At 33.4% G+C, this 14,927-nt stretch overlaps 1 long non-coding RNA gene across 2 annotated transcripts in view; it reads left to right on the forward strand.

The window, feature by feature from the left end:
- LOC125695259 (uncharacterized) overlaps positions 1-14,927 on the forward strand; it is a 93,928-nt gene that overhangs the window by 33,806 nt on the left and 45,195 nt on the right. Inside the window, exon 5 of one of the 2 annotated variants that reach the window (XR_007377911.1) lies at positions 1,245-4,677. The exons of the other annotated variant lie outside the window; for it this stretch is intronic. This is a non-coding gene — a long non-coding RNA (uncharacterized LOC125695259). Of the gene's footprint in view, positions 1-1,244; positions 4,678-14,927 lie in introns of those variants that run through there. 2 annotated transcript variants of the gene reach the window in all.

Here is a 14,927-nt window from a genome sequence, read left to right on the forward strand (position 1 = left end):
GCTGGCATGGAACTGCAAGAATGAAATGACAGTGAGGCTAATAGGATAATATTAATCATATCTATGGTGAAGAGGAAATTGAGATAACTAGTAAGGGTTAAAAGTGGGCTGGTTTCTTTTGAGACATATATTTAGGAGGCTTTTGTTGTATCTGGCTGAATATTAATTCAGCAAAGTAAAAGTAGCAAATGGTTACTGTAGGCTGCCAGCAAACTGTATATGAAACAAAGAATTACTCGGTTCATACAAGCTGATAACGGATTACTACACAGACAAAGCCATTTAAAATTTGCAGCTCCAACCAGACAATTTTTTATGTTTTACAAAGAAGTACAATTACATTTTGAATGACCTTATGCCACAATGATGATATAAAGAACAGATTTGTCTCTGCTCCTGGCTCTAGCTTGTATATTCCGTGTACATTAGTGCATTTCAGTTGCTGTAGATGTGATTGTTTATCTTTGTCAATTTTAAGATATGAATTAAACACAAATGTCTTTCAAATGTGATACTGTACTTACTCTGTTCAAACGATAAAAATAATTTATTGCAATAACCTGGATTTATGACTTGGTTAGTTAGAGTAAATATACGGCCTCTATGGGATTCCCTTTTGCCCCTTAAATTTTGCAGTGCTTTAAAATGTACTCCCCAGTCAGAGAAAATTTATCCTGTTTTGCATAAAATGCTTTAAAATGTACACTGTTGAGAAATTTAACTTTAGAATAATGTGATCAGATGAAGGAAATTATTTCAAATAGCCATTTTAGGTTTAAAGTCATCAGATTCAAGATTACCCAGCAGGACATGTAAAAACTGAAACACTGAAAATCTATCTGAGATATTTTTGACTATACACATGTATCTATTATAATTAAAAAATTAAAGATATCTAAAAGGCTTTATCTACCAGGGATGTCTTTTACTATTCAGTTTTCAACCATTTATTTCTCTTTGCGATATTAAAATATTTTCCTGATTGATATTATTGTGTAATTTTTTTCTTCCTTTCTGTGATATTTATGATAAACCCACACCTATTTATCTCAGTATTATACAAAAGTAGAGAGAGAAAGAAAAATTATCTTGTTAATTGACGATAGTCTTGTGTTCTATTGCAATGGGAAACCCACACAATGTTTAACACTTCTTAGAGAAGTTGTCTTATGGTATTTTGGTTAATAAAATATAATATATGTAAAAATGTTAGCTCTAACAAGATCGCTCATTACCTTTTACAGATATGCTTTTTCAGCAAAAATCTTAATGAGAGAGAAGTGATGATGGGATTTTCATTATTAGAAGAAAAATATTCTGCTGTATTTTCTGATAATTACTGTTTTTTCTTGAGGTTTTGTGCATTCTGTAATGAGTTCAATTTATGAGATGATAAAAAGAGTATACAAGTGTATAATCAAAATTTACCTTACTTTCTAAGATGATGTGGTTGTAAACAGTGCTTTTAAATTGGGGAATGGAGATTTTAACTGTTTTGAGCCAGATACTTTCAGTTACACATTGTTAAGTGTACATAGATATACATACATAATATATAAAAATAATATAAATATAAATATGTAAGTATATTATGGACAAATAAACATGTATCCTGAAAATGGTTGGCCTTTTAAAATTGCTGTAATAAATTGTACTCTTTATGCTGCTACTTCAGGGTAGGTTAAGTACATTGCTGCATTTACTCTTCTGTAACCTGTTTGAACCTATAACACTAGCACAAAATGTGGAAAGTTTAAATACAAGGTGATCCACCAAATAAGTGCGTAGGAAGTAAGAAAGTAATTTGATAACTTTATTGTGCTTTTCTGTATCTAGGTATACTTTTAATTAAACATTAGTCTATAAATAAGCAGATAATAGAAGTTAGAAGAGAAGCAGTTGATCTAAATCGTGACAGTAGCTCGTTTATCTTTGTCCTAACAAGACAATAGGAAATGACACTAAGCCGTTGTTTCTATGCATTAAGATTTCCTTCTTAAACAAATGCAATTGAGGCAGTTTGTTTTTCAGCAACAGCCCAGCACGCAATGCCAGTGGCCAGAGTTTTGTCTTGTCTTCATCCAGGGAAGGATTAATCTTTGTGATGGTGCAAACAAAATGTATGTCTGAGGTCAAAGTGCGGGTTGCCTTTTGGGATCTGCATTACATTAATGTCATTTTTGGGTTCCTGACGTTAATCAAAACCAACACCATAAAGCGTCACTTAGCTAATTTGTGTATTATTGTCAATGTTACCATTAATTATGCGTTTGTGAGGAAAAAGAGGATTAATGAGATGTCACAGGTAATTTACAATGATCAGGCTCCCCAGGACATTAAGAAAACACTAGCTGTGTAAGATTACCATTCAAACATAATAGTGCTCATGCAGGAAAGTCTTTGTTAAGTCTACGAAGCAAGTTTTTTTATCAGTGTGAAATTTATCTTGGGCATGAAATATTTATTTTAAATTCTTAGCTGCATACAATACATATGTACACGTAATATGTACTGAGTTCTTTATGGAACACTGAAATAAAAATAACTGGTGTTACGTTTTAATTGGGAAGTCCTTGGAAAAAGGTTCTCTGTTTTTTGAAGTTTCAGTGAGATACATTTCAAATTTCTACAGGGTACATCAATCATCAGAAAGTTGTATTAAAATGCTAGGCTATGAAATGACAATATCATTGTTAACACATCATTACAATAGTATGATATGATATATAGATGTAGATGGATAAATATATATATGTAATTTAGAAGCAAAAATAATGAACACTGTGTATTTACAATATATGTATCAAGCATCTAACATGTTGATAAATTTCAAGTTCAAATGCAAAGATCTTGTCCATTCATTAACTAATGACTATTTATTCCATTGATGCTGCTGTTTTCTAAATGTTTATTCATGCATTCTAATACAGAATTATATAGAAAATTATATACAAAATTTTATAGGAAATTTGTTTGTAGGACTGCAACAATCAAATTTTATTCCAAAATAACAGAAGTTCCTGTAGACAAGGGAAGTAACTTTACTTAATTTCACAGTTATGCATGTAGGGCTCATTTCTGGTTGAAAAGTGAATTTATATTGATTTGCATTATCTTACTGGACATGGATCCTTTCGAACAAAGTTTTCTAATACATCTAATTGTGGTGCCTGTTTCCGACAATTATTATTATATTTTTTAAATATTGTACAGAAGTAGGAGTATCTGGGATGAAAATTATTTAGAACAAAATATTACCTTGTTTGTATCTCAGTGAATCCGTCATAGTTCTCTCAGAAAATACCAATAATCAGAGATTATTCAGATAATAAATTTGTATTAGGTAAAAATCATTCAATTTATGGTTTTCTCCCACCGCACCAATATTCTTGTAGATTATTTTACATAAGATATTATCTAGTGTTCAGTTGACTTCTGAAGCAATGTGACTACACAGTATCTATTGGCAAACTGTGCAAACTCTGACAGTGCTCAGTCACCCACACAGCACAGAAGTGCTTCTTGATGTTTAGATGGAAAGTCCTGTGTTTCCAGCTTGTGTCCGCTGCCTCTTCTCCTGGCACTGGGCCCTACTGAGAAGAGCCTGTCTTTTTCTTCTTTGTACCTCCTGATCAGATTTTTACAGATATAGATAACATCCCCTTGAACCTCCTCTTCCTCAAGCTAAATAGTCGCAATTCTCTTAGCCTATTCTGATCAGATTGATGCTCCAGTTCTGTCAGCATTTTGGCAGCCCTCTATTGGACTGTTTCCAATATGTCCAGGTCTCTCCTGTAGTGAGCAGCTTGGAACTAGACCCAGCACTCCAGAGGTGGCACCACTGGTACTGCATAGATGAGAAGGATCGTCTTACTTGACCAGTTGTTGGTAGTTTGCATAATGCAGTCAAAAATATCACTAACCTAAGTGGCAAGGATGATTTTCTTCCCCTTGTGAACAGACAATTTTTTTTCTGGATTAGCAGTTCTGTAATTATTTTAGTCAAGTGAATTTATTGTTGATCAAAACTGATGCTTTGAAAAACAGTTCTAATTTACATCCTTCTGTGACAAATTGAAACTTCTTAATCATCCTGATCTTCTCTTAAAAAAAAGATTGACTGAGGGAGACTGTGGACTGTTTTAGTTTTCATACTCAAGTGGTCCTCTGCTTCTCTGCTGAAGCTGCCAGGAAGATGAGCTTTTGTCAATGTTGGACAAGCTATTATTGTTAATATTAGGGCATATTTCACTTACTGTCTCTGTTGCAATTAGGACCACACAGGAGAAAGAAAAGGATTCTGCCTCAGTTCAAACACAGCTTCTAGCATGAAGCAGTAAAAAAGTATAGTACACAATACCAAAAAGTATAAATTCCTAAGGCCCAAGTCAGTTTCAGCTGATTAGTCATCTTCTGTCAAGCAGGAGCCATGAACAGCAAGGGGCGGAGAGCATATCTGGAGATCATACCATAAATGAAGAAAATTAAATCAACTCAATATTTTCTTCAGTACGTTTATGAGTATGGGCTAATTGATAAGCAAATCTCTTCTGAAGAAAAAAAAAATGACATGTTTTTATTTAGCTTTCCTCATAAAACAGATAAAGAATAGCTGCAGGTGTACAGTTGATAATAGTATATTAGCTACACTAAAATGTTTGAAATCTTTGAAGATAACACATAAGCAGTATTTTAAAATAACTAGTACAATATTATACAGAGATGCAGAATGATTAAACTAGACTTTTATGGTAGAAGTTAGATTTCTATGGATTTATTTTTTAACTGCTTAAAAGCTTGCATTTGCATATACAATATACTGTAAACAGTATCTGTTCATTTATTGATAACAAAGATACTAATAAATGTGTGCAGGTTTGCAGTTATGGTTGTGTAAAAGATTAGAAGAGTAGAAGAATATTATGATGAATGATAGATTTGCCAAAAACTGCCAAAAAGGTGTTTTCTAATAACATCAAAACCACTCAGTTAACTTCGTTTGGTGTTGCTGTATAATTTTTAAATGAAATATTTACCCTTTTCTTTTTATCAGCAAAAGCTAGATAGATGCTACCACATCATTCAACTAAAATGTGGATCACTGACACTCCATTCCATACTTGGGCATTTCAGCTCAGCTCTCAGAAAGACCCAGATTGAACCAATTAACATGAACCATTGCAAGAAAAAAAAAAAAGAGAGTAGAGAGATAACAGAATCTGGTCATGCGGTCGGTCAGAGTGCTCTTTCAGAAAGAATAGAATACTTGTGAATGAGATCTCAGATCCTTTTCATCTTTGCCTAAGATCATTGGGACTTTCCTGGAGGTTTCAGTGAAGGATTTCTTCAGTCTTCTTTTAATACTCTTATTAATTTCTCTTGGCCAAAATATTGTGTCCAGTTTGATCTTAATCACTTTTTTTAAAAGCACAAGCTTTTGTGTCCAACCATAATCTCATCAAGAGTCAAACTAGACTCTTTTTTTCTCTTGATAATCCAGATTCATGTCTGATATGGCAAAAATGAAATGAAAGCTAGAGCAAATATGGTTTGGTCAAGTATGTAGTATAGTAAGTCACGTGTCTTTCTCCTTCCAACTTAAGGAAGGAATCAATTTAAGAAAAATTGGCTTAAAGCAGATAGTAATGCATTAAGCAGCTTCATGGAAAATATACTTTTTTCTTTTTGTCTCCGCTAAAAATACTAATGAGCTTATTAAAATAAAGTGACAAAAAAAAAAAAAAGCTTTATCTGACTGACCTTTGTGCTGTGAAGGTAAACATTGCCTTTTTTGAATAATACAAGCAAGACTTCCTACTGGATATATTTATAATCAGTCTGTATGTAATCAGAGTTGTGATATAATTTCTGTTTATGAAAAAAAATACTGTTCTACCAGAACATAATTCTGGATTTGAAACTAAAATGGGATATTACAAAACACAATTTTTGTGCAACCAACCACATTTTTCTTTACTGATTTTCATGAAAGAGAGAAGCAATAAGTTTGTCGGAAACTTTTGTTTAAAAAAGAAATAGTATTTTAGAGAGAGAGTAATATCTGAATATTAATTTTGTTTGAAATTATTTTAATCTGACAAAACAGAATTTGTGAGATTACAAACCATCAGTTGAAATATTTAAGTGATTAAATGATGGAACAAAATAGTGTTGCTGTTGTGTAGCATTCAGATTTGACAGATGAAAGCAGGTTTTCTTAGCAAACATGCAGTCTGATGGGACTTGTCTGTCAACTTACAAGCTGAGATGGGTGAATATAATGTGTTGTCATAATGTCCAAGAAACACTGAGAAGATAAAAACACTTTGGATACATTTAAAGCATTAAATAGTTTATGGGATTAAGTAGGTATTTTCATCAATGAACTGTTAATAAAGAGTTCTCAGCTAGACTGTAACTATCTAGTAAGTAGTAAAATTGCTATTGTGTTGTCTTGTTTCTCAGTTTAATTTAATGTTAAGTATTTATTTTAATGCTTATGCTTTGTAACATAAGCATTGGAATTATTTTAGATGAGATGATTTGTTTCTGTTCTTTTAAAAATGACTTACTACAATAAGATTCAAATGAATTTGAGCACAGTTTATTTATTTATTTATTTATAAAAATAGATTTATTTATTTATAAAAATAAATCAATATAAAATCTTGGGGTTTATAAATTAAAATAATTTACACAAGTTGTAAAAAAGCCTGTGATATAATAACGGGGAACTCAATCTCCTAAAATTGCTGACTTAAAGAGTCACTGTAGAATGGTAATCCTTCACTGTATGTTAAATCTTTTAATGACCTCAAAGATTTGATTTCTCCAAACCAGTAAATTTCCTTAAAGTGAAATAACGTAACTGATGTAGTCACAAAATAAAATGCAGGGCCACACTGTATGTTTGATTATGAAATGATGCACAGTTTCTTTTAACTTCGTAACACAGCCATCAACATGTGAAAGGTGTTTTAGTACTAGCTTACGCTTGCAAGTGAATTTGAATGCAGAAAGAGCTGTAAAACATACAAACAAGTAAAGCCAAGTGGGTTTCAAACTTAATGATCAAGGAGTAGTAGACATTTTTTTCTGATATCTTTATAATCTAGTAATATTCTTAATTGGCCATTATATTAGTTCTCAGCTTGACTGTACCTATCTAGTAAGTAGTAAAGTACTAGTAAGTACTAGTTAGTACTAGTAAGTACTAAAATTATAGAAGTTTTTCTACTAATTGAGAATACTGATAGGCAGACCAAAAACTTGGATGTTTTTTATTTTTAGTGTTGCTAAACTTTTCAGAATACTTTGTTTAAACAAGACTGCGATTGCATATATTAGATTTTCTATCCGCATACAAGATATTTGGTGTTATTCCTTCATGGACATTAATTTTTGGGCCTTTATTCATACAATTTTATAAGCTTCAAATATCTTAATGCTTTAGATCTCTTTCTTCCAAAAGTGCCTTCGTTTTGTTTCAAACTTCAAGTCATTTGCATTTCTGCTGCAGAAAACAGATGTCAAAATAGAGTTGGACAAATTTTTTCATGTTTGTTTAGCAGAGAGGATTTGGCTATTAAGTATTTGATAAAAATACTAACTTTTAACTTGATTCCTTGGTGTCATTTACTGTGTTAGACCTTTATGCTCTGTTTGATGGGTCTTTATGCATACCAGGCCTTTTGGTACATGTGGATATGCATTCTAATATACACTGACCTTAGGGAGTCATAATTATTACTCTGACTGAACTTAGTGTTTTTCACACTTCCCTATTTTTTCTCCTGTACTCAGTGAATTCTGGTAATCATGTTAGTATCTCTGGTTTCTTTTGATTTCAACATTGGAAAATTTAATGAGTAATAAAAATGTAAGGTAAGGTTAATCTTTTCTTCTCCAGCATGCATCTAAGATTTTGGTGATAATTTTCTACTATTATCTCTTTGATTTTCTGGAATTTAGCCTTTGGGATACATCAGTGCCCTCAAATTCTGTTTCTCCAGATTGTGATCTACTTTCCCAGTATATTTACTCAGACAACTTTGAGATAAATTTTATAAAATTAGCATTTTTTTTCCTACCCCTTCTTTCTCGCCTGTTTAATGGTAGTCTTTCCTAGTTAGGGTCCTAAATTCCTTTTTATCTGGTAAGGTCAATTAATGTGTAACAACTACTGTATGTAGAATATATATCTAGTATATATATCTATATATATCTAATATATATATATCTATATATATCTAATATATATCTAGAATATATATCTAGATGACTAGTTCTTCTAGTCATCTGCAACTCCCCCCCTTTTTTTTATTATGTCTCTTGTTATAAGGAACATTCCATGTTTTTCATTAAAACCTTCAGATTTTATGTACTTGAAATTTTTTTTGCAGTGAAAAGGAAGCTAAATATTATGTAAATAAACCTGCTTTGTCAAAACAGATGAATGTTGGGATCATATTACAGGTGTCATAAATTATAGCTTTTTTTCCACATGGTGCTAAAATCTTAAACAAATGGAATCACATTCTATATGTAGTCCTAAAGTACTTTGTTAATTTAATTACCACTTATATTATTTTAAATTTAACTGCAAGATAGCCTAAATTCATTTTAGTCCTTGCCTGAACTCTGGGATTTGAACCAGGATGGCAGAAGCGGAATAGTTATTCCCTCACTGTCATTAGGACAGTACCCTGGGTAGACATTTTCTTTTTATTGCATGTTAACCAAGGATAAGCGTTAGTTAAAATACTCACAATTAATTGTTAACTGGGTTGCTTTTCTTTTACTGTTCAGGTGCAAAGAAAAGCATGACCTGACCAGATATCTTATGCTTAAGAACAAGCCATTTAAGATCTGCGTTTAAAAGTATGATTGAAATGTTTGAAGTTTACTTACCTTTCAGCTACTTTTTCTCCTGTAATAGAGGGGATAGTTCTGTTTTTTAGCTATTGTCTTTTTTTTCCAGAGTCCAAATTATATCTCTCTATTACTAAAGTTATAGTATCAAAGAGCACCCCACATATGTTGTACTTATTGACAGAGAAGAATTACCTTCCAATTATGGACTGTTCTCTAAATATTCACTTAGTGTAGTTTTGTATACTTTATTCTACTTAGGTATGGAAATCCTTCTACATTTGTAAAATGAATTTTTAATTTTAATTCTCTTGAAATGATTTTCAATTTGTATTGGTAAATCCAAGTTTTGTCACTGTATTCCAGAACACATAAGGGCCACATAGTGATGACCCTGAGGTCTCTGTAGAAGCCTTGGAGCTGACAGAATCTAAAGCTGATCAGATCTTCAGTGCAGTGAAAGTCTAGTATTGCTAGTAAAGGAGTAAGACCAGCAGTTCCATTTCAGCTGAGGTAAAGCAGTGCAGGCACATTTGTGGTCTCTCCCACTGTGTATCTGGGATTGCAGTACATGTCTTCCCTCATCTCACGTGTTGACTCTGATGCTCATCTGATCATGCAGTGAACTAGCTCAGGCTAAATAAATTAATAAATGACAACTTTTTTTTTTTTTTTTTTTTTTTTTTTCTGTTCCTTAAGAGGACTGCTTTTGGCAGTTTATTTCCTGAAATAGAGCAAGAGAGAGGGACTCCAAGGGTGACCATTCGGGTTTCTCCAAACTGTTCCGGAGTCACAGCCTGAGGCTATCCTACAGCTAAAATTTTGAGCTGGAACAAGTTGCTGCAGTTGTCAAAAGAGAAAAGCAGCTTGGCGCTATCTATAGCCACTGGTTCCAGGAGAGTGCAACTTCCTCTTCAGTACATGTAATCAACCAATCTAGGAACTCATTTAACTGAAAATTCTTTAGTTTTCTTTTCCAGGACACTATTCATCCAAATCTATTTCTTGAGTGTGGCATTACTCAAAGGAAGGACAAGTTTAGGGACTTACTAAAAGTAGGGAATGCCTAACTGAGCCTACTGCTTTGTGACAGGGTTTATGCTGTCTAAAAATGTTAATTTAATTGTGTATTGTGAAAGGCTGTTGTAGTTGCTAAGGGAGATTCACAAAAGTCTGCAAAGAGTGTAGCAACCAATGGAAGGAATTGATAGTCATTATGCACAGAGACTTGTAGCAGCTGATGAGAAAAGCCTAGACCAGATGTGTTGAAAGTTTCTTGCAGCTGATGGAAAAGGTCCAGGCTGCCTAAGCAAGAGACATATGGCTGCTGATACAGTGGCCTAGGGGTTCTAAAGAATAGTTATGGAACAAAAAAATTGGTCAGGAACTTGAAAGTATATGAAGCGTTTTTTCTTCTGCTAAACAAAACCAGACTTGCAATAATCTGCAGAGGCCCAAATCATTCTCCTCCCACACCCCAGAGACTCCCTAATTGTAAATTTGCATTGTTCTTTCTTGCAGTTATGCCTATGGCCTTTGGCAGCTGCTTAGCTGATCCCACCCCGGACACTGGTAACAAGAACCTGACTGGACATCTGTCATCAATCATTACGGAAACATGATGCTTGCTGCATTCAAGTAGTGTTTGATATGTATCAATTGCAGGCAGGCAGGTTGTATTTTCAGTAGGAGAAGACTCTGAGGAGATAAAAGAAAGGGAATTGGCATATATTTTCTTAGTCTTCTAGTATTTTTGTGTAGTTTTTAAATTTAAGGCTGTAGGTTGGACATTAATTTCAGCTAGTTTAGATAAAAAATTTTTTGTTTTGTACCCACAGATGTTAGATTTTGTAGGTCTGTGTAACCACTTTGCTAGATAGCAGTTCTTATTTGTAGCAAAATCAAACAGTACTTAAACTGTTAATTTTAATTAACTGTTAACAGTACTTAAACCGTTAATTTTAACAAGAACAATATAGATAATGTGAAGACAACTCTATTAAATAATTTTGCCTTTTTTAAATAACATTCCTGTAACTATGGTTGCTAGGATGTAAAAATGTTTATCTTAAAGATCAGCAAGTGATGCACATTATTTGATAATACTGCAAAAACACAAAGATCTCCAGTAGAGATCTTCACCTTGATCTACAGCAGCTCAAAGCTGTACTGAAAGAAGCACTGAAATCCTTGAGGATTGAGGCTTTAACTTGTGGTTAGGTATTTTTCTGAGTCTCAGAGCAGGTCACTTCTGCCTGTGGCAATTGCGATTTAGGATCTTCAGCCAGTCAACAGATTATTACTCCTCACTGTCCTTTCCAAAAGTACACCTACGTCCTTTGGTAAAAAGTGTTAGCTATGTGAAAACGATGATATATGGAATTGACACAGTACATAAGGATTTAATTCAGCTACCAGAAGAGGTCGGTAGCTGGGTAGAGGTACTGCTTCTGGCATAATCCTAGGCTTGCATGCACCAGCTGCCTTCACTGATTTCCATTTTTCTTCCAATTCTAGGATTAGCTTGCTATGTCCAATATAGATTTCAGCATAATTTTGAACAAATTTGAAAACATATAAACTTGAACTACTATGTCTTTAGTTTTTGTTATATACTTGCTATCATACATTGTTGTTTTATTTGATTTTTGGGAATTAGAGAACTCAGTAAGGGATTAGTTAGTTTTTTGTTGTTTTGTTTAATTATCTTTTCAAATGAATATTTTGGACAAAATTCCCATTTGATTTCTATTTTTAGTGTATTAAAGCCTGATGTTTTCTAATGATTATTATTCTCGCTGTAGATAGTACTTTTACTTTTCTATTTTGTCAGGATTTCACTATTGCTCCTTTTATTAACAAATTAATATATTTTTGGAATGAATGTTGCTTTAAACTTTTTTTAGTGTAGTATATTTAAAATATGTGGAATTCCATTCTAAGTACAATTTTAATTTAGTGCATTCTGAATATTTATTTTGGATTTAATCTGAATACTCAGAAGAACCCTCTTTAATCTGAGCAGACTCATGATTTTTTACAGGTATTTACTGATGGTTGCTGGTTAATGTGAGAATTATTTCTAAACTTTTGTTGGGAGTTATTGGAAGTCTGAAATTGCATCATTGAGAGGGGATAATTAAAGGGTAATAAAGTCTTAACCATTTCCGAGTTTAAACACAAATAAATTGAAGAGGTTTCATGAATTCTCAGCAGTCCTAGGGTCCTCAGAGAATTACTTCTAATAGCAAATTGGGTTGATGATGAATGTCATAAAACTGGAAAATGTTTCCTAAACATGTAATGTAGAGTAGAACATATTTTGCTAGCCAGATTCAAAAGTGGGATATCTATAGGTTTGTTATAATTAATTAAAAATCTCTATTTTTAACTGTACAAGTTAAAAAGCTAAAATGTACTAAAAGCTGAAATGCATGGCTGTAATGTGATAGACTTCATTTTATAATGTTCCTTTTTTTCTTGTGGGGGATTGTGATTTTCTTTTTCATTTTACCTGCAGAGTGTATTTGTTTTGTTCTGTTTTCAGAGAAACTGAAAATGCAATTAAGATTTGGATCAGTTTGAAAAGCATATCTGCTCTAATACAGAGCTGCAGTTAACACTTGTTCTCATGCTATTTCAGTTATAGGGATTTCGGATATTTTACTTCATAGAATCACAGAATGGTTTGTGTTGGAAGGGACCTCAAAAGACATCTAATTCCAAATCCCCTGCTGTAGGCAGGGACACCTCCTACCAGATCAGGCTCCCCAGATCCCCATTCAACCTGGCCTTGAACGCCTCCAGAGATGGGGTATCCACAGCTTCTTTGGGCAGCCTATGCCAGTGCCTCACACTCTCATCATGAAGAATTTCTTCTGAATATCTAATCTAAAACTACTGTCTTGCAGCTTAAGGCCATTACCTCTTGTCCACCACATGACATCTCCAGCTTTCTTGTAGGCCTTGCAGGTACTAGAAGGTCTATGAACTGAGTGCACAGGAAAAAATTATCCTGTAGGTTAAAGTGAGGATGTACTGATTTTAGAAGACAGATATGTTGCTGACATACAGAGTAAGGAAAGACTGTGTGAGGGAAGCTTTATTTAAAGTGATCTCAGAGTACTGTAGTTTTCCAACTGATAGCATACCTCTTTTTATAGTTTATAAACAGAACCTTTTTTCCTAGCCATGTATGATTCTAACTTGTTCTTTGCTGTTCTTAATTTAGACTATTGTGGTGAAGTACTGAAGCCAGATAGCATACTGTGTTATACTGAGAAAATCTGTCTTCCATCATTTTCTTTGTTGTGAAAGACTTTGTTTATTCAGTGTTTAATTCACTATTCTCTAGGTGACCTAAAAGTCATGTATTTTTTTTTTTTTTATGTGAAGAGCATGTGTATAGAAAAGTCAAAGTTATCTGTATGTGAATATTTTAATCCTATGTTTAATTCCACTATCTGGAAAACTTGCAGATGAGTGCTGAAATCAGTGTATGTCCATTTATTTTAATTGTTCAACTTAAGTCCACCAAAATCCATTGGAAAGGAACACTGATTCATGAAATAGAACACCTCTCTTATGAGGACAGGCTGAGAGAGCTGGGGCTTCTCACCTGGAGACAAGAAGTCTGCAAGGGTGACCTGATAGCAGCCTTTCAGTATCTAAAGGGGAACTACAGGAAAGATGGGGACAGAATTTTTGGCAGGGTCTGTGGTGATAGGACAAAGGGAAAAGGCTTTCAAGCTCAGGGGGAGTAGATTTAGGTTAAATATAAGGAAAAAGTGAGAGTGGCAAGGCATTGGAACAGGTTACCTAGTGTTGAGGTTGATGCCCCATTCCTGGAGACTTTCAAGACAAGGCTGGATAAGACCCTTGGCAGCTTGGTTTATCTGTGGTGTCCCTCACTGTAAAAAATTTTTCCTTGTATCTAAACTATATCTACCGTCTTTGAACTTGAACTTACTGGGAAAGGTTCAGAGATGGCTTCTTTCTGATCAAACAGTATTCTAAGAGTTATATGGAGGTTGAAAGGTTGAGAAATAGATATTCAAGAGAGAATAATCGTGTTACTTTGAGAACTGTGCAATGCACTTAAGTACTGTTGGTGGTAATGATGAATTATATAACTTATAGCACTGCAGGCTGACGCATGAGTCACTTAGAACTGTTCCACAGTCATTAGAACTGTCTTATATGATGAAATAGGTCTGATTTTAGTGATTTTTTGATAACTTAAGAAGCCTGAAAGAGGGATGTTTTTATAGTTCTTATCAGGTTTACACTGAGTTTTCAATCAAATTATAGAGAACTCACTTTACTTGTTGGCTTGCTATGTTTGCAGTAGCTGTGTCCAGAGCAGGTTGTAATACTAAACATCTTGATTAAACAGAAATAAAAGTTGAGGTATTTAAAAAAGTATTGGAACAGTTTGGATATGATTTCTCTGAATTCAATATCTTAACTTGTAAGTAATCCTCTTGATAATAATAATAACAAAGTTTTAGAATAATAACAACACTGAATGCTGCTCAGTAAATAACTCCAGTGATTTTCCTATATTTTTCATTTTTCTTGGTGTTTATGCTTCGCAGTCTTTATATTTTTCTAATAATTTGTTTTACTAGCACCCCTTTTCCCTACTAATCATTATTCTGAAAATCATCTTATTGATTTTCTTATCTGAAACAAAGAAATGTGCCATTATTAATTCATATACTTAGAGATATACAAGCAGTGAGTTGTAAGTCACAAGTTAGGCATGAATCTCTTTCATTCATAACTGTCTCAATCTAATTTTATGCTGATGTACCTTCTCTGACTTTAGCGTGATGAACTAGATTCTCATGAAGAGGGGTTTTTCCACATTTTATCTAAAGATTTGCTCTGCCTTCCCTGTACTTATGAAAATGGTAGTAAATTTAGTGACCCTTTTTTAGATTCAAAAGATAGGAAAGAACCTGCTCAGATGATTCTAAGTAGATTTCTTGTGCCTGTCTGGTCTGTACTCTCTTCAACTATGATGGTTAATTTTGGTGTGACTAGCCACTGAT

This window comes from Lagopus muta, chromosome 6 (assembly GCF_023343835.1).
Source record: "Lagopus muta isolate bLagMut1 chromosome 6, bLagMut1 primary, whole genome shotgun sequence".
Lineage (NCBI taxonomy): Eukaryota > Metazoa > Chordata > Aves > Galliformes > Phasianidae > Lagopus > Lagopus muta.